General features: G+C 44.5%; 1 long non-coding RNA gene across 1 annotated transcript; it reads right to left on the bottom strand.

The window, feature by feature from the left end:
- Positions 1-15,004: 15,004 nt before the first annotated feature.
- On the bottom strand, positions 15,005-25,088 carry LOC142475001 (uncharacterized). Its single transcript, XR_012790663.1, has 5 exons — positions 24,913-25,088; positions 21,166-21,283; positions 20,080-20,177; positions 18,405-18,515; positions 15,005-15,108 (listed from the first exon to the last, which is right to left on the bottom strand). It is a non-coding gene; the product is annotated as an uncharacterized LOC142475001 (long non-coding RNA).
- Positions 25,089-26,424: the final 1,336 nt, after the last annotated feature.

The following is a 26,424-nucleotide window of genomic DNA, read 5'->3' as shown; positions in this document are numbered from 1 at the left end:
CCCTAACTTTCAACCCTAACTTTCAACCCTAACTTTCAACCCTAACTCTTCTCTGATTGGTTAGTACCCAAATGAGTCACATACCTAAATTTTCGTATTCCCCTATAACCCTGGGCCAAACAAAAATAGAAAAATAATCCTAAGTGTCAACCCTAACTTTCAACCCTAACTTTCAACCCTAACTTTCAACCCTAACTTTCAACCCTAACTTTCAACCCTAACTCTTCTCTGATTGGTTAGTACCCAAATGAGTCACATACCTAAATTTTCGTATTCCCCTATAACCCTAACCCTAACCCTAACCCTAACCTTCAACCCTAACTTTCAACCCTAACTTTCAACCCTAACTCTTCTCTGATTGGTTAGTACCCAAATGAGTCACATACCTACATTTTCGTATTCCCCTATAACCCTGGGCCAAACAAAAATAGAAAAATAATCCTAACTTTCAACCCTAACTTTCAACCCTAACTTTCAACCCTAACTTTCAACCCTAACTCTTCTCTGATTGGTTAGTACCCAAATGAGTCACATACCTAAATTTTCGTATTCCCCTATAACCCTAACCCTAACCCTAACCCTAACCCCTAACCCTAACCCTAACCCTAACCCTAATACCCTAACCCTAATACCCTAACCCTAATACCCTAACCCTAATACCCTAACCCTAACCCTAACCCTTCTCTGATTGGTTAGTACCCAAATGAGTCACATACCTAAATTTTCGTATTCCCCTATAACCCTGGGCCAAACAAAAATAGAAAAATAATCCTAAGTGTGAACCCTAACTTTCAACCCTAACTTTCAACCCTAACTTTCAACCCTAACTTTCAACCCTAACTTTCAACCCTAACTCTTCTCTGATTGGTTAGTACCCAAATGAGTCACATACCTAAATTTTCGTATTCCCCTATAACCCTGGGCCAAACAAAAATAGAAAAATAATCCTAACTTTCAACCCTAACTTTCAACCCTAACTTTCAACCCTAACTCTTCTCTGATTGGTTAGTACCCAAATGAGTCACATACCTAAATTTTCGTATTCCCCTATAACCCTGGGCCAAACAAAAATAGAAAAATAATCCTAAGTGTCAACCCTAACTTTCAACCCTAACTTTCAACCCTAACTTTCAACCCTAACTCTTCTCTGATTGGTTAGTACCCAAATGAGTCACATACCTAAATTTTCGTATTCCCCTATAACCCTGGGCCAAACAAAAATAGAAAAATAATCCTAACTGTCAACCCTAACTTTCAACCCTAACTTTCAACCCTAACTTTCAACCCTAACTTTCAACCCTAACTCTTCTCTGATTGGTTAGTACCCAAATGAGTCACATACCTAAATTTTCGTATTCCCCTATAACCCTGGGCCAAACAAAAATAGAAAAATAATCCTAAGTGTCAACCCTAACTTTCAACCCTAACTTTCAACCCTAACTTTCAACCCTAACTTTCAACCCTAACTTTCAACCCTAACTCTTCTCTGATTGGTTAGTACCCAAATGAGTCACATACCTAAATTTTCGTATTCCCCTATAACCCTGGGCCAAACAAAAATAGAAAAATAATCCTAAGTGTCAACCCTAACTTTCAACCCTAACTTTCAACCCTAACTTTCAACCCTAACTTTCAACCCTAACTTTCAACCCTAACTCTTCTCTGATTGGTTAGTACCCAAATGAGTCACATACCTAAATTTTCGTATTCCCCTATAACCCTGGGCCAAACAAAAATAGAAAAATAATCCTAAGTGTCAACCCTAACTTTCAACCCTAACTTTCAACCCTAACTTTCAACCCTAACTCTTCTCTGATTGGTTAGTACCCAAATGAGTCACATACCTAAATTTTCGTATTCCCCTATAACCCTGGGCCAAACAAAAATAGAAAAATAATCCTAAGTGTCAACCCTAACTTTCAACCCTAACTTTCAACCCTAACTTTCAACCCTAACTTTCAACCCTAACTTTCAACCCTAACTCTTCTCTGATTGGTTAGTACCCAAATGAGTCACATACCTAAATTTTCGTATTCCCCTATAACCCTGGGCCAAACAAAAATAGAAAAATAATCCTAAGTGTCAACCCTAACTTTCAACCCTAACTCTTCTCTGATTGGTTAGTAACCAAATGAGTCACATACCTAAATTTTCGTATTCCCCTATAACCCTAACCCTAACCCTAACTTTCAACCCTAACTTTCAACCCTAACTTTCAACCCTAACTCTTCTCTGATTGGTTAGTACCCAAATGAGTCACATACCTAAATTTTCGTATTCCCCTATAACCCTGGGCCAAACAAAAATAGACAAATAATCCTAAGTGTCAACCCTAACTTTCAACCCTAACTTTCAACCCTAACTTTCAACCCTAACTTTCAACCCTAACTTTCAACCCTAACTCTTCTCTGATTGGTTAGTACCCAAATGAGTCACATACCTAAATTTTCGTATTCCCCTATAACCCTGGGCCAAACAAAAATAGAAAAATAATCCTAACTGTCAACCCTAACTTTCAACCCTAACTTTCAACCCTAACTTTCAACCCTAACTTTCAACCCTAACTCTTCTCTGATTGGTTAGTACCCAAATGAGTCACATACCTAAATTTTCGTATTCCCCTATAACCCTGGGCCAAACAAAAATAGAAAAATAATCCTAACTTTCAACCCTAACTTTCAACCCTAACTTTCAACCCTAACTTTCAACCCTAACTCTTCTCTGATTGGTTAGTACCCAAATGAGTCACATACCTAAATTTTCGTATTCCCCTATCACCCTGGGCCAAACAAAAATAGAAAAATAATCCTAACTTTCAACCCTAACTTTCAACCCTAACTTTCAACCCTAACTTTCAACCCTAACTCTTCTCTGATTGGTTAGTACCCAAATGAGTCACATACCTAAATTTTCGTATTCCCCTATAACCCTGGGCCAAACAAAAATAGAAAAATAACCCTAACTTTCAACCCTAACTTTCAACCCTAACTTTCAACCCTAACTTTCAACCCTTACTTTCAACCCTAACTTTCAACCCTAACTCTTCTCTGATTGGTTAGTACCCAAATGAGTCACATACCTAAATTTTCGTATTCCCCTATAACCCTGGGCCAAACAAAAATAGAAAAATAATCCTAAATGTCAACCCTAACTTTCAACCCTAACTTTCAACCCTAACTTTCAACCCTAACTTTCAACCCTAACTTTCAACCCTAACTCTTCTCTGATTGGTTAGTACCCAAATGAGTCACATACCTAAATTTTCGTATTCCCCTATAACCCTGGGCCAAACAAAAATAGAAAAATAATCCTAAGTGTCAACCCTAACTTTCAACCCTAACTTTCAACCCTAACTTTCAACCCTAACTTTCAACCCTAACTCTTCTCTGATTGGTTAGTACCCAAATGAGTCACATACCTAAATTTTCGTATTCCCCTATAACCCTGGGCCAAACAAAAATAGAAAAATAATCCTAAGTGTCAACCCTAACTTTCAACCCTAACTTTCAACCCTAACTTTCAACCCTAACTTTCAACCCTAACTTTCAACCCTAACTCTTCTCTGATTGGTTAGTACCCAAATGAGTCACATACCTACATTTTCGTATTCCCCTATAACCCTAACCCTAACCCTAACCCTAACCCTAACTTTCAACCCTAACTTTCAACCCTAACCCTAACCCTAACCCTAACCCTAACCCTAACTTTCAACCCTAACTTTCAACCCTAACTCTTCTCTGATTGGTTAGTACCCAAATGAGTCACATACCTAAATTTTCGTATTCCCCTATAACCCTGGGCCAAACAAAAATAGAAAAATAATCCTAAGTGTCAACCCTAACTTTCAACCCTAACTTTCAACCCTAACTTTCAACCCTAACTTTCAACCCTAACTCTTCTCTGATTGGTTAGTACCCAAATGAGTCACATACCTAAATTTTCGTATTCCCCTATCACCCTGGGCCAAACAAAAATAGAAAAATAATCCTAACTTTCAACCCTAACTTTCAACCCTAACTTTCAACCCTAACTTTCAACCCTAACTCTTCTCTGATTGGTTAGTACCCAAATGAGTCACATACCTAAATTTTCGTATTCCCCTATAACCCTGGGCCAAACAAAAATAGAAAAATAACCCTAACTTTCAACCCTAACTTTCAACCCTAACTTTCAACCCTAACTTTCAACCCTAACTCTTCTCTGATTGGTTAGTACCCAAATGAGTCACATACCTAAATTTTCGTATTCCCCTATAACCCTGGGCCAAACAAAAATAGAAAAATAATCCTAAGTGTCAACCCTAACTTTCAACCCTAACTTTCAACCCTAACTTTCAACCCTAACTTTCAACCCTAACTTTCAACCCTAACTCTTCTCTGATTGGTTAGTACCCAAATGAGTCACATACCTAAATTTTCGTATTCCCCTATAACCCTAACCCTAACCCTAACCCTAACCCTAACCTTCAACCCTAACTTTCAACCCTAACTTTCAACCCTAACTCTTCTCTGATTGGTTAGTACCCAAATGAGTCACATACCTACATTTTCGTATTCCCCTATAACCCTGGGCCAAACAAAAATAGAAAAATAATCCTAACTTTCAACCCTAACTTTCAACCCTAACTTTCAACCCTAACTTTCAACCCTAACTCTTCTCTGATTGGTTAGTACCCAAATGAGTCACATACCTAAATTTTCGTATTCCCCTATAACCCTAACCCTAACCCTAACCCTAACCCTAACCCTAACCCTAATACCCTAACCCTAATATCCTAACCCTAATACCCTAACCCTAATACCCTAACCCTAACCCTAACCCTTCTCTGATTGGTTAGTACCCAAATGAGTCACATACCTAAATTTTCGTATTCCCCTATAACCCTGGGCCAAACAAAAATAGAAAAATAATCCTAAGTGTGAACCCTAACTTTCAACCCTAACTTTCAACCCTAACTTTCAACCCTAACTTTCAACCCTAACTTTCAACCCTAACTCTTCTCTGATTGGTTAGTACCCAAATGAGTCACATACCTAAATTTTCGTATTCCCCTATAACCCTGGGCCAAACAAAAATAGAAAAATAATCCTAAGTGTCAACCCTAACTTTCAACCCTAACTTTCAACCCTAACTTTCAACCCTAACTCTTCTCTGATTGGTTAGTACCCAAATGAGTCACATACCTAAATTTTCGTATTCCCCTATAACCCTGGGCCAAACAAAAATAGAAAAATAATCCTAACTTTCAACCCTAACTTTCAACCCTAACTTTCAACCCTAACTCTTCTCTGATTGGTTAGTACCCAAATGAGTCACATACCTAAATTTTCGTATTCCCCTATAACCCTGGGCCAAACAAAAATAGAAAAATAATCCTAAGTGTCAACCCTAACTTTCAACCCTAACTTTCAACCCTAACTTTCAACCCTAACTCTTCTCTGATTGGTTAGTACCCAAATGAGTCACATACCTAAATTTTCGTATTCCCCTATAACCCTGGGCCAAACAAAAATAGAAAAATAATCCTAACTGTCAACCCTAACTTTCAACCCTAACTTTCAACCCTAACTTTCAACCCTAACTCTTCTCTGATTGGTTAGTACCCAAATGAGTCACATACCTAAATTTTCGTATTCCCCTATAACCCTGGGCCAAACAAAAATAGAAAAATAATCCTAAGTGTCAACCCTAACTTTCAACCCTAACTTTCAACCCTAACTTTCAACCCTAACTTTCAACCCTAACTTTCAACCCTAACTCTTCTCTGATTGGTTAGTACCCAAATGAGTCACATTCCTAAATTTTCGTATTCCCCTATAACCCTAACCCTAACCCTAACGTTTATCTCTATGGCAATGAACAGACCCGCTTATTGCCCCCCGGTCCGACCCCCCAGAGATGGACTCCAACTGGACAAGCACAGTCTCACCAAGTATGTGGAGGGCACTGATCGGATTGACATGTTTCTAAGGAACTTTGAAATGCAGTGCCGGCGGTACGGGGTGCTTCCCCAGCATAGGGTTGCACGCCTGGACCCGCTACTCTCCAGCTTGGCTAAACAGACTTTGATGGCGCTTACAGAGGAGTTTGCTGATGACTATGACCACCTGAAAGAACTTTTGCTGTTTCAGCATGGTTTTACCCCTGAAGCTTACCGGGGTAAGTTCCGGCTGGAGGAGAGGCACCCTCAGGAGACCTATGTCACTTATGTGACCCGCATGGCTTTGTATGGGTTACACTGGGTGGAGGGCTCTGAGGCCAAGACTTACCAACGCCTGCTGGACCTCATCTTTCAGGAGCAGCTCATGCAGCAGTGCCCGCCGGCGGTGAGGGCTTTTGTGTATGATAAAAAGCCCAAGACCTACACCGAGGCGGCGAGGATGGCAGATGACTATGTGGTCAGCCGGTCCCAGATGACCGCCAAGGTACCAGCCAAAGCGGTAACCCCACCGGCGCCGGCCAAGAAAGCTGTGAGTACCCCCCAGTGGACCCAAAAGCCGCCTGCGGGCAGCGGGTCACAGAAGGCGGGAGAGCTCCGGCATGAGCGCCGGTGCTACAATTGCAACAGCACTGGTCACATCAGACCAGATTGCCCGGAACCCCTGCGTTCCAACGGACCCTATCGAGGGCAACGCACCCCAGCTGCAAAGCCGGTAGCCCGCGTGCGGGTGGCTTCCACCAAAGAACCAGGACCGGTCATGGAAACAACTCCCAGCGAGACGTCCCATGTCACCCCTACCCCGGTTTCTTCAGTGCCTACAGCCAGGAGCAGAGGACATCACAGCGCAGACCTGCAGCAGACGGACGGCAGGAGCAAGCATCTCACCCCGGTCACAGTCGGTGACCGGCAAGCAGTTGGCTTACTTGATTCAGGAGCTGCAGTGACCCTGGTCCGACCTGATATGGTCCGGCCAGAGGAATTGATCCCAGGCCCTGGGATACAGATCACTGTGGCTGACGGAGAGCCACGTTTCCTGCAGGTGGCCCGCATTTTTTTGGATTGGGGGGTGGGCAAGGGTGTGCGGGAGGTGGGGGTTTTACCAGGTTTGGATGCTGAAATTCTTTTGGGCAATGACCTGGGACCGATGACCTGCACCTACGACCGTGTGCCCCAGCCCGCTGCAGTGGCGGCGGTTACCCGGAGCCAGACCGCGGCAATGTCGGCGGTGGCCACCCCAGTCCCCCAGCCTTTGGGACCAACGTTAGCGGAGGGCACAGAGGAGCCCAGGGAGGTAAGCCAGGATCAGTTGCAACCACAGGCTGACTTACTGTTCCCCCTTACCGTGTCCCCTTCCCCTGACAATGACATGACTGGGGGGGGGGCAGATTTAGGAGCCCAGTTTAGGGAGGCAGTGAAGGCAGACCCTACCCTGGCCGGCGTGAGACTTCGGGCGTCCGAATCTCAGGCAGGGGAGGGCACTGAGCGCTGCCTATGGCATAAGGGACTCCTATACAGAGAAGAAGGGAACCCGAGAATAGAGAAGGGATTGACCGGTAAGCGACAGCTAGTAGTACCCCAGGGGTACCGACAGCAATTGTTATGGGTAGCTCACTCTATTCCGTTAGCGGGACATCAGGGGGTCACCAGAACGCGAGCCCGGTTATTGCAGCGTTATTTCTGGCCGGGGGCATCCAGGGATGCGGCTGATTTCTGCCGCTCCTGTGATGCCTGCCAGCGAGTAGGTAAGGCGGGCGACCGTGTGAAGGCACCCCTGAGACCCCTACCGATAATAGGGGAACCCTTCCAGAAGGTAGCGATGGACCTGATAGGACCCCTCATGATTCCTAGCAGGTCAGGGAAGTGCTACATCCTCACGGTGGTGGATTTTGCCACCCGGTACCCTGAGGCGGTAGCGCTGGGCACCATAAGTGCCAAGACAGTGGCAGCAGCTTTGCTGAACATTTTTGCTAGGGTAGGTTTCCCTAGTGAGATCCTAACTGATCAGGGGTCGCAGTTCATGAGTGAACTGTTACATTGTCTCTGGGATGCCTGCGGTGTACAGCACCAGCGCACTACCCCTTACCATCCCCAAACAAACGGATTATGTGAGAGGTTTAATGGTACCCTGAAGCAGATGCTTCGGACCTTTATAGAGGCGGAGGGGAAAGACTGGGAGATTCACCTGCAGCACTTGCTGTTTGCATACCGAGAGGTACCGCAAGAATCTACAGGCTTCTCCCCCTTCGAGCTACTATATGGCCGCAGGGTACGTGGACCTCTGGACCTCTTCCGTGAGGGATGGGAGGGGAAGACTACTGCTACTGATGCTTCAGTGATCCAGTATGTAGTAGATCTCAGAGACCGGTTAGAGATGCTTATGGGGGTGGCCCAGGACCACCTCAGGGCTGCTCAGACCAAGCAGAAGCAATGGTATGACCAGCAGGCCGTAGCAGAGAATTCATCCCAGGACAGCAGGTGCTTGTTCTCAAACCCACTCGGGAGAACAAGCTGATGGCTGCCTGGTCGGGACCGTACCCGGTTATCCGAAAGGTGAATGAGTGCAACTATGTTGTACAGGTAGCGCCTGAGAGGCACAAGACATATCACATTAATATGTTAAAGGAATACAGAGCACCGAGTATGGGAGCAGTAATGGCCATTTGTAGCCCACTGCTGGAGGATCCGGCGAGCAATGCTCTGCCTGATCTCCTAGGGGAGGCAAAGCAAGGAAACACTGTTGAGCAGGTAGAGATCGGGGCACAGTTGAGTGCTAGGCAGAAGGGAGAAGCCAGGGACATGCTAGCTCAGTATAGCGCCCTCTTCACTGACATGCCAGGGACCACACATCTCACCAAACACCCAGTACACACAGGGGACCTGCAGCCTCTGCATAAGCACGCTTATAGAGTGTCAGCAGAGGTCAAGACAAGTATGGAGAGAGAGATTGAGGAGATGCTGACCCTAGGGGTAATTACTCCGTCCCAGAGCCCTTGGGCAAGTCCAGTAGTCCTAGTGCCTAAGAAGGACAAAACCACCCGGTTTTGTGTGGACTACCGGTTGCTCAACGCTGGGACGGTGTCAGATGCTTACCCCATGCCCCGCATGGATGAGTTACTAGATGAACTCGCGGGGGCAAAGTATCTGACCACCATGGATCTGAGCAAAGGCTACTGGCAGATTCCCCTGACCCTGGAGGCTAGGGAGAAGTCAGCATTCTTCACTCCAAGTGGCCTCTATGAGTTTTTGGTGATGCCATTTGGGATGAAGAATGCCCCGGCTACCTTCCAACGCCTGGTCAATAGGTTACTGGAAGGGATGCAGAGCTATGCCAGGGCTTACTTAGATGACATTGCTGTCTTTAGTAATTCCTGGGAATCCCACATAGGACATGTAGCTGCGGTGCTGGATAGAATCAGGGAGGCTGGGCTTACCTTAAAACCCACTAAGTGTATGGTAGGTATGGCAGAAGTCCTGTACTTAGGGCACAGGGTGGGTGGAGGGCATTTCAAGCCAGAGCCAGCCAAGGTAGAAGCCATAGTTCAGTGGCCTGTTCCAAAAACCAAGAAACAGGTCATGGCCTTTTTGGGCACCGCAGGGTACTACAGGAAATTTGTCCCACAGTACAGCGCCGTGGCCAAACCCCTGACTGATCTGACTAAGAAGCAACTGCCTGTGCTTATTACCTGGTCTCCTGCTGTGAAACTGCTTTCCAGGCACTGAAAGCTGCGCTTGCTGAGGCCCCCATCCTGGCTGCCCCAGATTATACCAAGCATTTTCTTATTCAGACTGATGCCTCAGACTTTGGTGTGGGGGCTGTGTTGAGCCAGGTGGGGGACGACGGCAAAGAGCACCCTGTGGTGTATCTCAGTCGCAAACTGCTCCCCAGGGAGGTGGCATATGCCACCATTGAAAAGGAGTGCTTGGCCATTGTGTGGGCACTCAAAAAGCTCCAGCCCTATGTCTATGGGAGGGCTTTCACGGTCATTACCGACCACAATCCCCTGAGCTGGCTACAGAGGGTATCAGGGGAAAATGCCAAACTGCTGAGATGGAGCTTGGCTTTGCAAGAATTTGAATTCACCATTCAGCACAAAAAGGGTAGTGAAAACAGCAATGCTGATGGACTTTCACGCCAGGACTATCCCTCTGAGACTGAATTCATTAATGGTGCCAGCAGTGCCCCACTCCCCGTCAGGGCCAGTGGGCCACAGGACACGCATTAAGAAGGGGAGGTGTAGAGGGAGAGAGGGGGTGGCCCGGTATTAAAGGGGTTGCACCCCATTTGGCCACCCCTGACCGCACCAGGGAGACAAGGGGTTAACTGGGCTGAGGTCCAGAAATGTGATGTAACCCTTGTTATGACATGTAAATGTATTTTCCCGTTCCATTGTAATGTCTGGTTACTCAGTGTTTGCATCACACACACACACTAGAATCCATCCGGGAGCACAAGGGTTAATAATTCTTTAATGATTATAGCTCTTTGTGTAAGTTTCCCGCCTTTTCGGGCACCATTTTGCAGGTCCCCATTGGCCGCCATTAGGGCTCAATGCATTTCAATAGGAATTTGTGCTGTTTTCGTCCTGTTTCCTGTAGTGACCAGCAGGTGGCGTCCGAGAGGGAGAGCGGCGGTTTCCCATTGAAAGTCAATGGGCTCATTGACTTCAATGGAGATGCCTCGAGGTAACCTAGTTGGCTGCCGTCCAGACCGCAAACCGCAAAGCGGATACAATGTCCTTCAAAAGAGCTAAAATCACTGGGTCAAGTTCAACGTCAATTAGCGGGGAAATAAACTGTTTTAGGGCACCTAGGGATAAAATTCTTTTTGCCCCTAGTTCCTAAGCGTCCCCCCACTCGACCACCACCGGGTCCCCGAATCCTGGACCCCCGATAAGGGTCGAACCAGATAGAGCGGGTCGCGCCATAGGCTTTGCCGGCGGCGGCAGAAACGGCTCAGAAAAATGACTAAGTGAGAAATGCTGAATTTTAGGAATCCATATCTCCGGTTCCGGAGGGTTCAGCGGATCAGGGTTTGGGGTATCTGTAGCCACTGCTCCGGCATCGCTGCAGAACCATCCTTGACCCGCTTGGACCAACCCGACGGAGTATGGACCCCCTTGAAGTTCGGGACTTTTCCCATAAACTTCAATGGCAGAAAACCCCCATTGACTTCAATGGCGGCGATTTACCATTGAAAGTCTATGGCGGAGCTGCCCGTTGTTTTCAATGGGGATTTAGTGAAAAGCTGAGATTTGTTTTTCAATGGAGATTTTTGTATTAAAATGATTTAATGTGCATTGGTGTAACTCCGGTTTCTTAGGTCGTAGCAAGTCGCTTTTTGGACCATATGGTGTCCCAGTTCTGGCAATGCGAACTGGGAAGTTTGGACCTGCTAAACCTAACGGAACCGGATATTTTAATACGTTTATGTTTTATGCTTAATAGTGTATCTTAAGGTATGGACAAAGACCCAGAAGAGATTCTTTTGGGCCATAAGGTAGCAGATGGCCCTGGGGACGCCGCTATGTCTAGGATTTAAGTGCTGTTCAAAGAGTTTTATCACCCTCACTGTTTATCCGAAGCCCAAACCAGGGCAGGTCTTAAGTGTTCCAGTTAACACCTTTCAACAAAGGTTTTCCTGCCAGAACTCCAAATGGTAGACTGTCTGGCATTCCTGACGTAAATGTGGGGCTTCAGAAATGAGACCCCCAGAGTTCTACTGCGCATGTGCCAACTAGCAGGGGGGCATGGGTCAGAATGCTTTCCCACGTTAGTGAGTGGCTGGAGGTAATTGTAAACCAATCCCCTGTGCTTAAGGTTAAGAATAGAAGGAGAATGGTTTATAAACTGCTGTCCACCCATATATCCTTTGTCTTCGTTTGCTGATATGGTTACCTGATATCACCTGAATGATTTCCTCACTGCTGAAAGAAATGCTACATCATACTTCTCATTCCCCAACCCTTAAGTAAGTGTACTTCTTGTTCGTTACTGTATTATCTGTTGTGTTCACCTATATTCTAAGGAATAAATACAATTTATTATATCTTAAGCCTCGTTCAGTTCAAACCCAATTATTTTTGTGTAATATTAATAAGCCTGTGGAAGCTATCGTCACAAGGAGGTATTATAGTGTGTATTGTGGGGAGAATTAGTGTGTGTGTTGTTTGGGAGTGATATTCGGGAGGATTGTGTGTGCAGAAGGAAGAATGAGTGAGGGGGGAGTAAGGGAGCAGGATTGAATGAGAGGGGGTCATTGAGTGATAGCGGGGAGGGGAGGGAAGAGTGAGGAGAGTGGGTGTAGGAGGGAGCAGTGCAAGAGACCGTCGGGGGCAGAATACATGGTGAGAAGGGAGGCTGCCTAGAAGCATAAAAATCTACTTCACCACTGTTCTGTACTCTCTTCAATACTCTGTGTTACAGATCTCTCTGGCAAGAAATGGGGTCCAATGGCAAAGACTGCTCTAAATAAGATAGTATAAATGAACACAGAGAGAAATTCCAAAGAGTAACCCAAGAAAATACAAGTGAAATCTAATCGTAAGGTAATTAGTCCCATTAAGTGAAATACATAAAGGAATAGTCCATAAAAAAGCACAAAGGAAAAAAATAGGAGTACTTTATTGTGATGTTACATTTCAGAGAATATAAAATTATAGGAAAACAATTCCACTTTGTTCAGAAAACCAGAAAGTCTTGGTCCCAGGTGGACTGAATTTTTATTGCAAATAAGTTCCTTAATACACAAGTAAAGAATATAGTTACTTATTCTATTCTCTACTGTAAGACGTGCCACATTGCCCAATATTTGGGTACAGTGCCCAGATTGTGACCATGCACTACAGAGGTGAGATTCCCCCAACTCCAATTTGCTACACACTCCAAGAGAGATTATTGTGATCAGAGGTGGAATGAGAGGGGTGAGAAGGGTCGCTGCCCAGGGAGTAGCCTGACAGGGGGTACAGAAATCTCTTTTGGTGCATATATTGCGGAGCTGCATTGATTGACTTGTCAATCAGCTCTGCTGCCTATCCCATTGACATCATGATCCGGCACTGTGATCAGCTGCAGCGCTGACCCAGGTGTGTTAGTGCAGCACTTTACAGGGAGGGAACAGAGGTTGTGGATGACAGATGCTGGGGATAGGCCATGAGTACGGGCCAGAGTAAGGTGGAGACTTTCTGTACTCTGCATACAGGACACTGCATGCATGACAGTGTCTGTGTGTGTGTGTGTGTGTGTGTGTATTCCAAGTGTCAGTGTGCATAAGTAAGTGTGCTCTGTAAGTATGCCTGTGTGGCAGGTATAGGGGGGTGGTTCAGCTGGAGGAACTTATCCAGGCACAAAAGCACATAGATGCCCCAGATTATACCACCCCAAATGCTGATAATATCCTGCTGCACTTTACAGAAGACGATGCAGATGTCAGTGGGTGGTGGGTTCATTAAATCCATCCATCATATCATAGCCACACTGTGCATATGATGTACTGAATCAATCACAGGAAGACATCTCCATGGTAGGGGTAGAAGTTAACAGAATATGTCCAGCACTGTGGTGTGTAGCCCATAAATAATAATTGTGCACATTACAGAACATACTTGCAACTGCAAGATCATTTTGCTGCTTGTAGTGTTTGCTCTTGTCCTGTGCAGTGTTGTCGTAGATCCGTCTCTTCAGTGTTCACTGCAATAAAAGTAAGACATTGCATTAATATTACAGAAGTTTGGGAGCTGAAATCCCACTATGCTGCAGACATTTTCCCTTTGCATAAGATTCTTGTGATTATATCTCAATGATGATCAATAACAACTACATCATAACACAGCCGCTCAATACAAAATATGTATTTGCTATCAATGGTCATGGAGGCCAAACGTCACACAATGTACAGATATACTGCTGCGGCCGAGTTTATTCGAGCATTTGCCCGTTCTTGGCCGCAGCAGTAACCTGGCGCGCGCCGGAGGGTGCCGGGCGCACGCCGAAGCAGCGGAGGAGCGCCCTCCGATCGGGGCTTTCTCCCTTCCGCTGCCGGGTCCGTCGGGTCCCCCGGAACCCCCTGCCGCTGTCCCCCACATCGCGGGACACCAGTGCTCCCTCGGGGAGCCCTGGATGCGCGTGCAGGGGGCGCAGGCACCCGATGACGCGTGACCGTGCATCGGTGATGCGCGGCACGCTGAGGGAGTGCGGCTAGCACGCCGGGACATCCCCCGGCTTGCGGTGCTAGCCGTGCTTCAATAAAACGTGTCGGTAGTGTAGCAAGGATTATTTCTTCCTCTGGTGCATTATGATGGGATGTGTTGTAAGATTCTGCATTATTAGCATCACTGAATCTTTTGGAAACTGAGTAATATTCTATGTTTTAATGCAATATTATGGATGATCAGCCGGTAAAATAAAGCTTACTGTATCTGTAGCCATGCTCTACCCATGATGTGCTGAATCAATGACTGCAGAGTGATTCAGAGTGGTAAACATGACTGGAACTCATCTCTGAATAGAGGACAGAACAGCAGTGCAGAGTAGGAGGTGAATGTATCTCAAATGGAAGACTTAGTAGCTGTGTGGGGAGTAGACAGTACAGACTGATCAAATAAATAGTTAAAGGAGTATCTTCAACATTACTTGGCTTTGTTATCAACATTGAAGTTTCTCTTGTTTTTTCTGTTCTTTAAATCACTACTACTGATGCCATGTGTAACCTGTACTGAGAGATATACTCTACTGGCCTAGATGAAACCATATGATGCAAACAGGATTCATCCCACTCCAGATTCATATGATTGCACCACTTCAACCTTTAATAAAACACATAGAACTACAGCAGTGCGCTACTGCACATGTTCTTGTTATGAATGGTAGTAGATGTGGTCCTTGGGTCAATACTTCATACAGCAGCCACACTCTACTCATGATGTATTGAATCAACAAAAACCTGCATGGTACAGATCACAGGAAGGGTAGAGTAGAGGGGAATATGTCCAATGCGAAACCCTTAGCAGCTGGATTGTGTGGAGTCAACAAAACGACAAATACTAAATGAGAAATATACACATTGCTTATCTGTCTCTGTGTAGTCATTTTCCTCCTCTTCAACTGTCTTTCAAAATTTCTCTTCTGACAGAAAAGAAACACATGGCTTCAATATTCACTGTTCTTCCCTCCTGAAATAAAAGTTAAGCATTGCATGGTTATGATCATACATACAATGAACCTTGCGCCAAACCATGTGATCCAAAGTAAATCCACCTCCCTCCCATAGCTGTGTTCCTTCTAGAGCTTCTACCACACAAGTCATTAATGTTCGTGACACTGTACTGCAGTCACAGTCTGCACACAAAGTACTGAATCAATTACATCACACTGAAAAGGCAGTCTACATGATGCAATAGTTAACCATAATAACTCTGTCATGCAAATGACAGGAAAACCTATATGTATATCATTAGGGGAGAGGGGAAAAATAATGAAAAAATAAGTGCGACAAATAAAAACAGATTATAGGAAAGTAAATCCTTGCCCTGGGAACTTTACAATCTAATAGAAATGTTAGAAGACTTAAAGAGAGGCAGCAGTTGGGGGAAGAAGTGCAGTAGATGACAATGCTTGTCCTTAATGGTGGGTACAATTAGTAGAAAGCACATCTTGGGAACAATAGTTGTTAGCAGTGACTGTGGGTGTGGGACAGTAGCCACGAGTCAAAGTTTTTTAAATGCTTGATTTAAGTCGTGAATTTTAAGATTGGTCTTACATGTGGGTGGAAGAGGTTATGTTGGCATATACTGAGTGTGAGGAAGTTTCACATGTACGGTGCAGTGATGGAAAATGGTTTCAGGCAAGTGAGAGAACAGTAGAGGTGAAAGAAGTTTACAGGAGACAGTTATGGTTATAGTGCAAGAGACAAGCAAGGGCATAACGAGAGATCAAAGATGATATGCAAGAAGGAGCAGATTAATGGAGAGCCTTAACAAAAAGGTAAGGAGGAGAACTTTGTAGGTGATACAAAAACTTGATGGGATGCCAGGACAGGGATTTAAGGAGATGAGCAGAGACTGTTGTGGGAGAAAGTGAGATAATTCAAGCAGCAGAGTTTTGCATAGGAGAAAGTTGTGAAGCATGGAGGCCTGTTAGTAGTATGTTAAAATAACCTATAGGATAACAGTATACATTGGAGTTTTAGCAGTAGGTTGAGAGGGGAAAGGGAAGATCTTGGCAATATTACAGAGAAAGAGGCAACACATTTTACCCATAGCCGTGCATGTGAATGGAGATGGAATTGAAGAGCCAAATGTTACTCCTATGCAACATGTTTGATGACAAGATAGATGGTAGTACTGTTTACTGTGATGGAGAAAGGGGATAATATGAGCCCAGTGTTAGACATTAAGTTTAAGGCAGTGGAGTGCCATCCATGAGCATATAGCCAGGAGACAACCCAAGAGTAGGGACTGGATTGCAGGAGTGAGAACAGGGGTGGATAGATTTGTGTGTGTATCATCCGCATAGAGATTATATCTAAGGCCAAAAGCATTGATGAAGTCACCAAATGATAGTATGTAGAGAGAAAGAGAGATCTCAGAACAGAGCCCTGATGTATACCCACAGACAGATCAATAGAAGACGAAGACATGTTAGCAACAGAGATGGAGAATGTGTGACAGGAAAGTTATGATGAAAACCAGGATAGAACTTTGTTACTGATACCAAGAGAGAGTTTAGAATATGAAGGAGGAGAGTGATTGAGAGCATCAAACGCAGCCGATAGATCAAGTAGGATTAGTAGGGAAAAACCTTGGGAATTAGCTTTAAGCACAGTCTGTAGAACGTGCTGTACGAAAGGCAGGTTGTAAAGGATCCAGGAGGGCATGTGATTTAAGAATGTTGACACTAGCAATTAGAAGGCAAACAGCATGAGGGATACAGAGCGGTAGTTAGTAAGGCACATAGGGTGTAGTTTGTTTCTGACAAAAGGGTGACCGCTACAGGCTTAAAGTAAGAGGGCAAAAATCCAGAGAATAGGGAGAAATTGAAGATGTGGGTGAGAGTGGGGACTAAGAGATGCAGTAAGGTGTGAGGGGATACGATCTAGAGGGCATGTGGTAGAGGGAGAATAGAAGATGATTAGCTTCCAGCTCTGTAAGAGAAGAAAAGGAGTCAAGTGCAGAAGGAGATTTGGGTAGAAGGAGAGAAGGGGGAAGGGACAGAAGGAATCTCCTTTTGGGTGGCATCCACCTTGCCTCTGAAGTAGTCAAATGCTTGAGGAGAAGTGAAGGAAGGATGGCAAGTGGGAGGAGAAGGTCAGTGGAGGGAGTCAAATACAGAGAAAAAAAACAGCGTAAATTAAATTTGAGTGTTGATGAGTGTGGAAAAAAGTAGTGTATTTAGCCCTAGAGAGCAGCTTTATACAGGACAGGAGACATTTTTACTGTAGAAAAATCAAACAAAGTGTGAGATTTCCTCCGTAGGTATTAAGAACAGCGAGTGGAAGTGTGATGAGTGTGTTTGGGAATTTAGCCAAAGGTGTGGGTTAGAGGGATGAGTGTGTCAGAGCCTATAGGGGGCATATAGATAGGAGGATAGCATTGTAAGAGTTAATAAGATTGTTAGTTTAAGCAGAAAGAAAGAGAGAGAAGAGAGAAGAGAGGTTAGAGTAGATGTCAGAGGAGAGTTTAATTAAGCAGAGGCAAATCAGTGGGACAGGTAAGATGCGGTGAGGGGAATGACTGATTGTGACTGATGAGAGCAGAAGAGGTTATGTACAACTAGAGCCTTGTTAGTAAGAGTGGACATTCCAGAGGGCACAGGATAAGGGAAGAGAAAAGTAAGGAAAGGAATGTGGATTACATTAGATAGGTTAACACTCTTAGTAGGGAGGCCTGATGTGTATATGAGCCGGTCCAAGATTATAAGAGATATCCCCCAACATCAGCGAGCATAGAAGGAGACACAGAGATAGGTGTAGAGAGAGACAGAGATAGGGATATGTAGAGAGAGAAGGGCGTCAAGAGAATGAGACAGATAGGCGTAGAGAGAGGAGACATAGAGAGAGGGGGCTTTGAGAGGGGGGCGTAGAGAATGAGGGAAGGTGGAAGAGAATAGGATGTGCAGGAGTGCATTTCATTGAGCAGTGCAGAAATAGCTGCAATAGAGGTCTGTACAAATGGTGCTTTGTGTAGACACATGCAAAGGTAGGGGAAGGAAAGTGTATAGAACATGTGGATAAAAGCAGGAGTGTGGAAGTTAGAGAAATTAGAAAAGTTTTACAGAGGAGTGAGGAAACAGTAAACAGAAAGAACAAGAGAGAGGTTACATTGGGATGACGTGCTGTGGTAGAGAGCCTCCAGATATTAGAGGACATGAATTGAGAGAGCAAATGTATAAATCAAAACCGGAGGGGGAGGTATAGCACGAAAGCTTGCACAGCAGTTGATGAAGATTATAGTCTTAAAGTTGCGTGTACCTGTCAGGGCACTCAAGAAGGTCAATGCTCACAAGTGCAGAGTTCATGAAGAAATGCTGAATCCAGTTCCCCTCCAATTTAATTTTAATATAACTTTTTCATTCTTCATTACTGCAAAAAGCAAACAAAACAAAACCACATTGCATTACTATTTTCAAAATGGATTGAATGACATATTCAACAGTAACTGTGTGATGCCAATATTGCCTTCTCACTCGTAGGCCAGTACGGTCAGGTACCCAGTACTGATAAAACAATAAGTGCCCGTACTAAGTACCAATATGAATTATAAGGAAATGTAAAATCTCCAGGTCTCTCTCCATCTCTGCAACAGATATATGGATAAGCCCATATTAAGGCATCACGTGACCGGAGCCGTCACTGACTGGGTATACGCAAAGATGCAGGGAGATGCAAAGAAAGGGAGGGAGACAGGGAGAAGATGGGAAACGGAGGGAGGCACGGATGGCAGGCCTCTCTCTTTCACTGGTGCATGCAAGGAGCTGGTCCCAACATCCACAAAGTGTGTGTGTATTATTGGTTGTGTTTTATGGTGGTAGGAGGATAGTGTGTATATTGTGTGTGTGTGTGGGAGTATTATATTGTGTGTAGGGTATTATAGTGTGTATATTATGTTGAGGTGCAGAGGAGAGTGTTAGATTGGGTATCTTGTGTTAGGGGGTATTGTGTATATTGTGTTTAAGACTATAATATTATTGGGGAGATTATTATTGAGGAGGTATTAAAGTGTGTATTGTGGGGAGTATTAGTGTATGTATTATTTGTGGGTGACAGATGCTGTGGGTAGGCCAAGAGTACGGGCCAGACTAAGGTGGAGACTTTCTGTACTCTGCATACAGGACTCTACATGCACTGCAGAGGTGAAATTCCCCCAACTCCAATTTGCTACACTCTCCAAGAGAGAATATTGTGATCAGAGGTGGAAGATGAGCAGGGTCACTGCCCAGGGAGTAGCCTGTCAGGGGGCATGGAAATCTCTTTTGGTGCGTATGTTGCCACGTGGCATTGATTGACCGGTCAATTAGCACTGCTTCCTATCACAGTGACATGATCCGGTGCTGTGATCGGTTGCAGCGCTGACCAAGGTGTGTTAGTGCAGCAATTTACAGGGAGGGAACAGAGGTTGTGGGTGACAGATGCTGGGGGTAGGCCAAGAGTACGGGCCAGAGCAAGGTGGAGATATTCTGTACTCTGCATGCCCATCCTGCATGCCCAGGACTCTGCATGCATGCCAGTGGCTGTGGGGTGTGTGTGTGTAGGTATGCCAAGTGTCAGTGTGCATAAGTAAGTGTGCTGTGTGTGTAAGTAAGTTTGCCTGTGTGGCAGGAGGTGTAGGGGGGTGGGGGGCGGGGGGCGGTTCAGCTGGAGGACTTTACCCAGCACAAAAGCACATAGATGCCTCTGATTATATCACCCCAAATGCTGATAATATCCTGCTGTAGATGCACTTTACAGAAGATGATACAGATGTCATCAGTGTTTGGTGGGTTCATTAAATCAATCCATCATATAATAGCCACACTGTGCATATGATGTACTGAATCAGTAACACCAATCACAGGAAGACATCTCCATGGTAGGGGTAGTGTTGAAGTTAACAAAATATGTCCAGCACTGTGGTGTGGAGCCCATACATAATAATTGTGCACATTACCAGAACAACATATTGTCAACTGCATGATCATTTTGCTGCTTGTAGTGTATACTCTTGTCCTGTGCAGTGTTGTAGTAGATCCGTCTCTTCGGTGTTCACTGCAATAAAAGTAAGACATTGCATTAATATTACAGAAGTTTGGGGGCTGAAATCCCACTATGCTAATGACAGTTTCCCTTTGCATAAGATTCTTGTGATTATATCTCAATGATGATCAATAACAACTACATCATAACACAGCTGCTCTATACAGAATATGTATTTGCCATCAATGGTCATGGAGGCAATATGTCACACAATGTACATATATAGCAAGTATTATTTCTTCCTCTGGTGTATTATGATGGGAGGGTGAGATTCTGCATTATCAGCATCAGTAAATCTGTAGGAAACTGAGTGATATTCTATTTTTTAATGCAATATTAGGGTAAAATAAAGCTTGCTGTATCTATAGCCATGCTCTACCCATGATGTGCTGAATCAATGACTGCAGAGCGATTTAGAGTGGTAAACATGACTTGAACTCATCTCTGAATAGAGGGTAGCACAGTAGTGCAGAGTAGAAGGTGAATGTATCTCAAATGGAAACCCTTAGCAGCTGTGTGGGGAGTAGACAGTACAGACTGACCAAGTAAATAGTAAAAAGTAGTAACTTCAACATTACTTGGTTTTGTTCTCCACTCCTGTTTTTCTGTTCTTTAAATCACTAATACTGATGCCATATGTAACCTGTACTGAGAGTTATATACTCTACTGGCCTAGATCAAATTAAATGATGCAAACAGGATCCCTCCCACTCAAGATTCATATGATTGCACCACCTCAACCTTTCATAGCAATAACATAGAACTGCAGCAGTGCGCTACTGCACATGTTCTTGTTATGAATGGTAGTAGATGTGGTCCTTGGGTCAGTACTTCATACTGTAGCCACACTCTATTCATGATGTATTGAATCAACAAAAATCTGCATGGTACAGATCACAGGAAGGGGTGGAGTAGAGGTGAATATGTCCAATGCGAAACCCTTAGCAGCCGGATTTTTTGGAGTCAATAAAACGACAAATACTAAATGAGAAATATACACATTGCTTATCTGTCTCTGTGTAGTCATTTTCCTCCTCTTCAACTGTCCTTCAATTTTCTATTTTGCAAGAAAATGAACACATGGCTTCAATATTCACTTCTGTTCTGCAGTCTTTCCTCTTGAAATAAAAAAGTTAAGCATTGCATTATTATTATTATAATTATTATTGACGATACATACAATGAACCTTGCTCCAAACCATGTGATACAAAGCAAATCCACCTCCCTCCCACAGCTGTGCTCCTTCTAGAGCTTCTACCACACAAGTTATTCATGTCAGTGAAACTGTACTGCAGTCCCGGTCTGCACACAATCTACTGAATCAATGACATCACACTGTGTCACACAATGTCATGCTAACGACAGGAAACAATCTTTGTATATATCTTTGTATATATAATAATAATAATGATAATAATAATAAAAAAAATAAGACAGGACAGACACTCCTACATTGCAATCAATAGAAAATAACTGGGACAGGCACTTCAAGGATGCATACGGTCCCGGATAAACTGTAGCTACCTATACACGTGTGCCTTGTCTCTAGACTCTGCATATATCTCTATTTATATACCACCCATTGTGTACTCAGCGCTTTACAAGAGAGACCAAAAAGTACAGGAAATTATTATACAATAAGTTCAACAAACAAAAACAGACAATAGGAAAGTAAATCCCTGTCCTGGGTAGTTTACAATCTAAGAGAAATGTAAGGAGACTTACAGAGAGACAACAGGTGGGGGAACAAGTGCAGTAGATGACAATGCTTGTCCTTAATGGTGGGTACTTGTAGTATAAAGCACTTCTTGGGAACAATAGTTAGTGACTGAATGAGTGACAGTAGCAACGAGTAAAAGCTATTGAAATGCTTCATTTAAGTTGTGAATTTTAAGGTTGATCTTAAATGTGGGTGGAAGAGGGTATGTTGGCATATACTGAGTGTGTGTGAGTTTCACAGGTAAATTGATGGGAAAGGGTTTCAGGCAAGAGAGCGAGTGCGCAGTAGAGGTGTAAGAAGTATAATGGAGACAGTTATTAGTAGAGCTTAGGAGACGAGGAAGGGCATAACGAGACCAAAGATGATATGTAGGAAGGAGCAGATGAATAGAGAATAGTGTTGGACTGGGTCCTCAACTATAAAAAAATGGGTAACGGGTACCCGGCCAAAATGAAAGGTTAGGGTCGGGTCGGGTCGGGTACACGGTTTGGCACTTACCTTCCGGGTGGCGGTGACATCTAGGATCAGCAGCAGTCCTGTGACGGTGGCAGCATCTGTGGTGTCTTCAGCCGGCGGGGGAGCTGCAGGCTCACAGACACAGCTTACCTGCTTCGGTGCTGTGGAAGTGATTCCTGCAGCTCCCCCCGCCAGGTGAAGACACCTCTGATGCTGCCAACATCAGAGGACTGCTGCTGCTGATCCTAGATGTCTTAGGAAAGGTAAGTATAAAAGATTATTTCCAGCTGCCCTGACATTACCCGACGCCGGGTATTACCCGGCCAAGTCCACTTCTCAGTGGCCGGTTTCGAGTAATGTCCGGGTAGCTGGAAATGTGTCGGGTAACGCCGGGTACTCGGTACACCACTAATAGAGAACCTTAACAAAAAGGTAAGGAGGAGAACTTTGTAGGTGATCTGAAACTTGATGGGAAGCAAGGAGAGGGATTTAAGGAGGAGGAGGAGATGAGCAGATACTGTTGTGGGAGAAAGGGAAATTATTCAAGCAGCAGAGTTTTGGATAGATTGCAAATGAGAAAGTTGTGAAGCAGGGAGCCCTGTTAGCAGTATGTTAACCCATACGATAAGGGCATGCATTGGCGTTTTAGCAGTAGATTGACAGAGAAAAGGGCAAATCTTGGAAATATTACAGAGAAAGAATCGACAAACTTTAGCCAGTGTCGTGAATGAAGATGGAAAGGGAAGAGTCAAATGTTACTCCTAGGCAATGTGCTTTCATGACAGGATGATGGTAGTACTGTTTACTGCGATGGAGAAAGGTGATATTAGGCCAGATTTAGGGGGAAATATGAGGAGCTCAGTTTTAGACATTAGGTTTAAGGCAGAAGAGTGTCATCCATGGAGGATATAGCCAGGAGGCGACCCGAAACTAGGAACTAAATGGCAGGAGTGACGGTAGGGTGGATAGGTGTGTGTATCATCTGCATAGAGATGATATCAAGGGCCAAAATAGTTGATAAGGTCAACTAGTGATAGTATGTAGTGAGAGAGGTCCCAGAACAGAGTCCTGAGGTATACCAACAGACAAAACAACAGGAGACAAAGACACGTTAGCAACAGAGATGGAGAATGTGTGATGGAGAAGTATGATGAAAACCAGGATATAAGTTTGCTGCGGATACGAAGAAAGAGTTTAGAATATGAATGAGAAGAGTGATTGACAGTATCAAAAGCAGAAGAGAGATCAAGCAGGATTAGTAAGTAAAATGGACCTTGGGAATTTTCTTTATGTACATAATTGGTTACATTGGGAAAGGCAGATTGTGAAGGGCCCAGAGGAGCATGTGATTTAAGAATGTTGATCAAACGGGAGATCACAAGACGTTCTAGCAATTAGGAGGCAAATGGTAGGACGGATACAGGGCGATAGTTAGAAATTCACACAAGGTCAAGGTTATTTTTGAGAATAGGGGTGACCACTGCATGCTTAAAAGGAAGAGTTGAAAGAGCCAAAGGATATGGAGGAATTGAAGATGTGGGTGAGAGTGAGAATATAGGATTGAGAGGGCATGTGGTAGAGGGAGAAGAGAAGATCAGGTTCCAGCTTTGTGACAGGAGAAAAGGAGTCAAGAGTGCAATGAGATCTAGATAGAAAAAGAGAGAGGGGGAAGGGAGAGAACGAATCTACTTGTGGATGGCATCCACCTTGCCTCAAGTGAGCAAAGGCTTGAGGAGAAATAAAGGATGGATGTTAAGTGGGAGGAGAAAGTCAGTGGTGGGACTCAAATACATAGAAGACAGTGTGAATGAAATTGGAGTGTTGATGAGTGAGGAAAAAGTAGTGTTTGACCTTAAAAAAAGGAGCAGAGTTTTACAGAACAGGACAAAGGTTTAGTGTAGAAAATCAGACTGTGAGATTTCCTCCATAGGTGTTAAGAGCAGCAGTGTGATGTGATGAAGTGTGATGAGAGCGTGCTTGTGAATTAAACCAATGCATGGTTTAGGCTGCGTCTATAGTAAGCACACAACAGAAGGCAAAGTTAGCGCATGCCTGTCGCTCCAGCAATCCCCGCACTGAGGTCCGAGGCGACGGGGAGGCCCTGCATCGCTCGCACGCACTGTGGACGACCAAGCGTGTGCCCATGATAATCACGGCCTTAGAGGGATGAGTGTGTCAGAGCCTAGAAGGGGCATATAGATGATGGAGGAGGAGGGAGGAGATGATAGCATTGTAAGAGTTAACAAGATAGTTAGTTTAAGCAGAAAGTGAGGAGAGGTTAGAGATAAGGGTAGATGTCAGAGGAGAGAGTTCAATTAAGCTGAGGTATCGAGTAGGACAGGGGTGAGGGGAATGAGAAGTGGTGGATGATGAGAGCAGAAGAGGTCATGTACAAATAGACCATGTTAGTCGTAGAGCAGACATTCCAGAGGGCACGTGAGAAGGGAAGAGTAAAGTGAGACAAGGAATGTGGATTACATTAGATGGGTTAATACGCTTAGCAGGGAGGTGGAGAGAGAGGCAAGAGGCAGAGGGTGGTGTAGGGGTAGAGGAAGAGATGTTGCATGTACCTTGTCAGAACATTAAAGAACGTCAATTCACACTGGTGCAGAGTTGATGATGAAATGCTGAATCCAGTTCACGTCCAATTCAATTTTAACAGAACTTTTTCATTCTTCATTACTGCAAAAAAAAAGTAAAAAACAATGCATTACTATTTTCAAAATGGATTGAATTCCCCCACCAATGACTATGTGTTACCAATATATCCCTCTCAGTCCCACTGCAGCACATACTGTACCAGTGTGAAAGTAAGAAGGTACACAGTACCGGTAAAACAATACGTGCCGGTACTATGCACCATATGAATTATAAGGGGATGTAAATCTCCCAGTCTCTCTCCATATCCGCAACAGAGCGGGCTCCGGTCAGTGGCATGGATGCCCATATATGGGTATGCTCATATTTGGGCATCCCATGTCACTGACCGGAGCCGGCTCTGAGTATAGGGATATATGCGGAGACGCAGAGGTGCAAGGAAATGGGAGGAGGCACGGTGAGAAACAGGGAGAGACCACAGGAAGATAGAGGGCAACAACTTCCACAAGGTACTTGTATGGGTATAATTGTTTGTATTTTGTGCAGAGGGGGTAATTTCAGATAAAATACAATTCTCCACCCTCTACGAAACAATTCCACTTTGTTCAGTAAGCCAGAAAGTCTTGGTCCCATGTGGACTGAATTTAATGCAAATAAGGTCCTTAATACACAAGTAAAGAATAAAGTTACTTATTCTCTACTGTAAGAAGTGCCACATTGCCCACTATTTGGGTCCTGTGCCCAGATTGTGACCATGCATGGCAGAGGTGAGATTCCCCCAACTCCAATTTGCTACACTCTCCAAGAGAGATAATTGTGATCAGAGGTGGAACTAGGGGAGGGTGTGAGCAGGGTCACTGCCCAGGGAGTAACCTGACTGGGGGCACGGAAATCTCATTTAGTGCATATGTTGTGGCACTGCATTGATTGACCGGTCAATCTGCACTGCTGCCTGTCACAGTGACATCCTGATCGGGCACTGTGATCAGCTATAGCACTGACCCAGGTGAGATAGTTCAGCACTTTACAAGGAGGGAACAGATGTTGTGGGTGACAGATGCTGGAGGTAGGCCAAGACTGTTGGCCAGAGTAACGTGGAGACTTACTGCACTCTGCATGCCCATCCTCTCCCTGACATCAGGGGAAGGAAGTGGCCCTGGGGTGTGTGTAGGTATGCCAGATGTCAGTGTATGCATAAGTAAGTATGCCTGTGTAGTGGGAGGTGTAGGGGCGTTAAGCTGGAGGACTTAAAACAGGCACAAAAGCACATAGATACCTCTGATTATACCGCACCAAATGCTGATAATATCATGCTGTAGCTGCACTTTACAGAAGATGATGCAGATGTCATCATTGGTTGGTGGGTTCATTAAATCAATCCATCATATCATAACCACACTGTGCATATGATGTACTGAATCAGTAACACCAGGAAGACATCTCCATGTTAGGAGTAGAGTTGAAGTTAACAGAATATGTCCAGC

This window comes from Ascaphus truei, unplaced genomic scaffold, assembly GCF_040206685.1.
Source record: "Ascaphus truei isolate aAscTru1 unplaced genomic scaffold, aAscTru1.hap1 HAP1_SCAFFOLD_1046, whole genome shotgun sequence".
Classification (NCBI taxonomy): domain Eukaryota; kingdom Metazoa; phylum Chordata; class Amphibia; order Anura; family Ascaphidae; genus Ascaphus; species Ascaphus truei.
The sequence above is the reverse complement of the archived record's forward strand: the minus strand, read 5'-3'. Positions and strand labels throughout refer to the sequence as shown.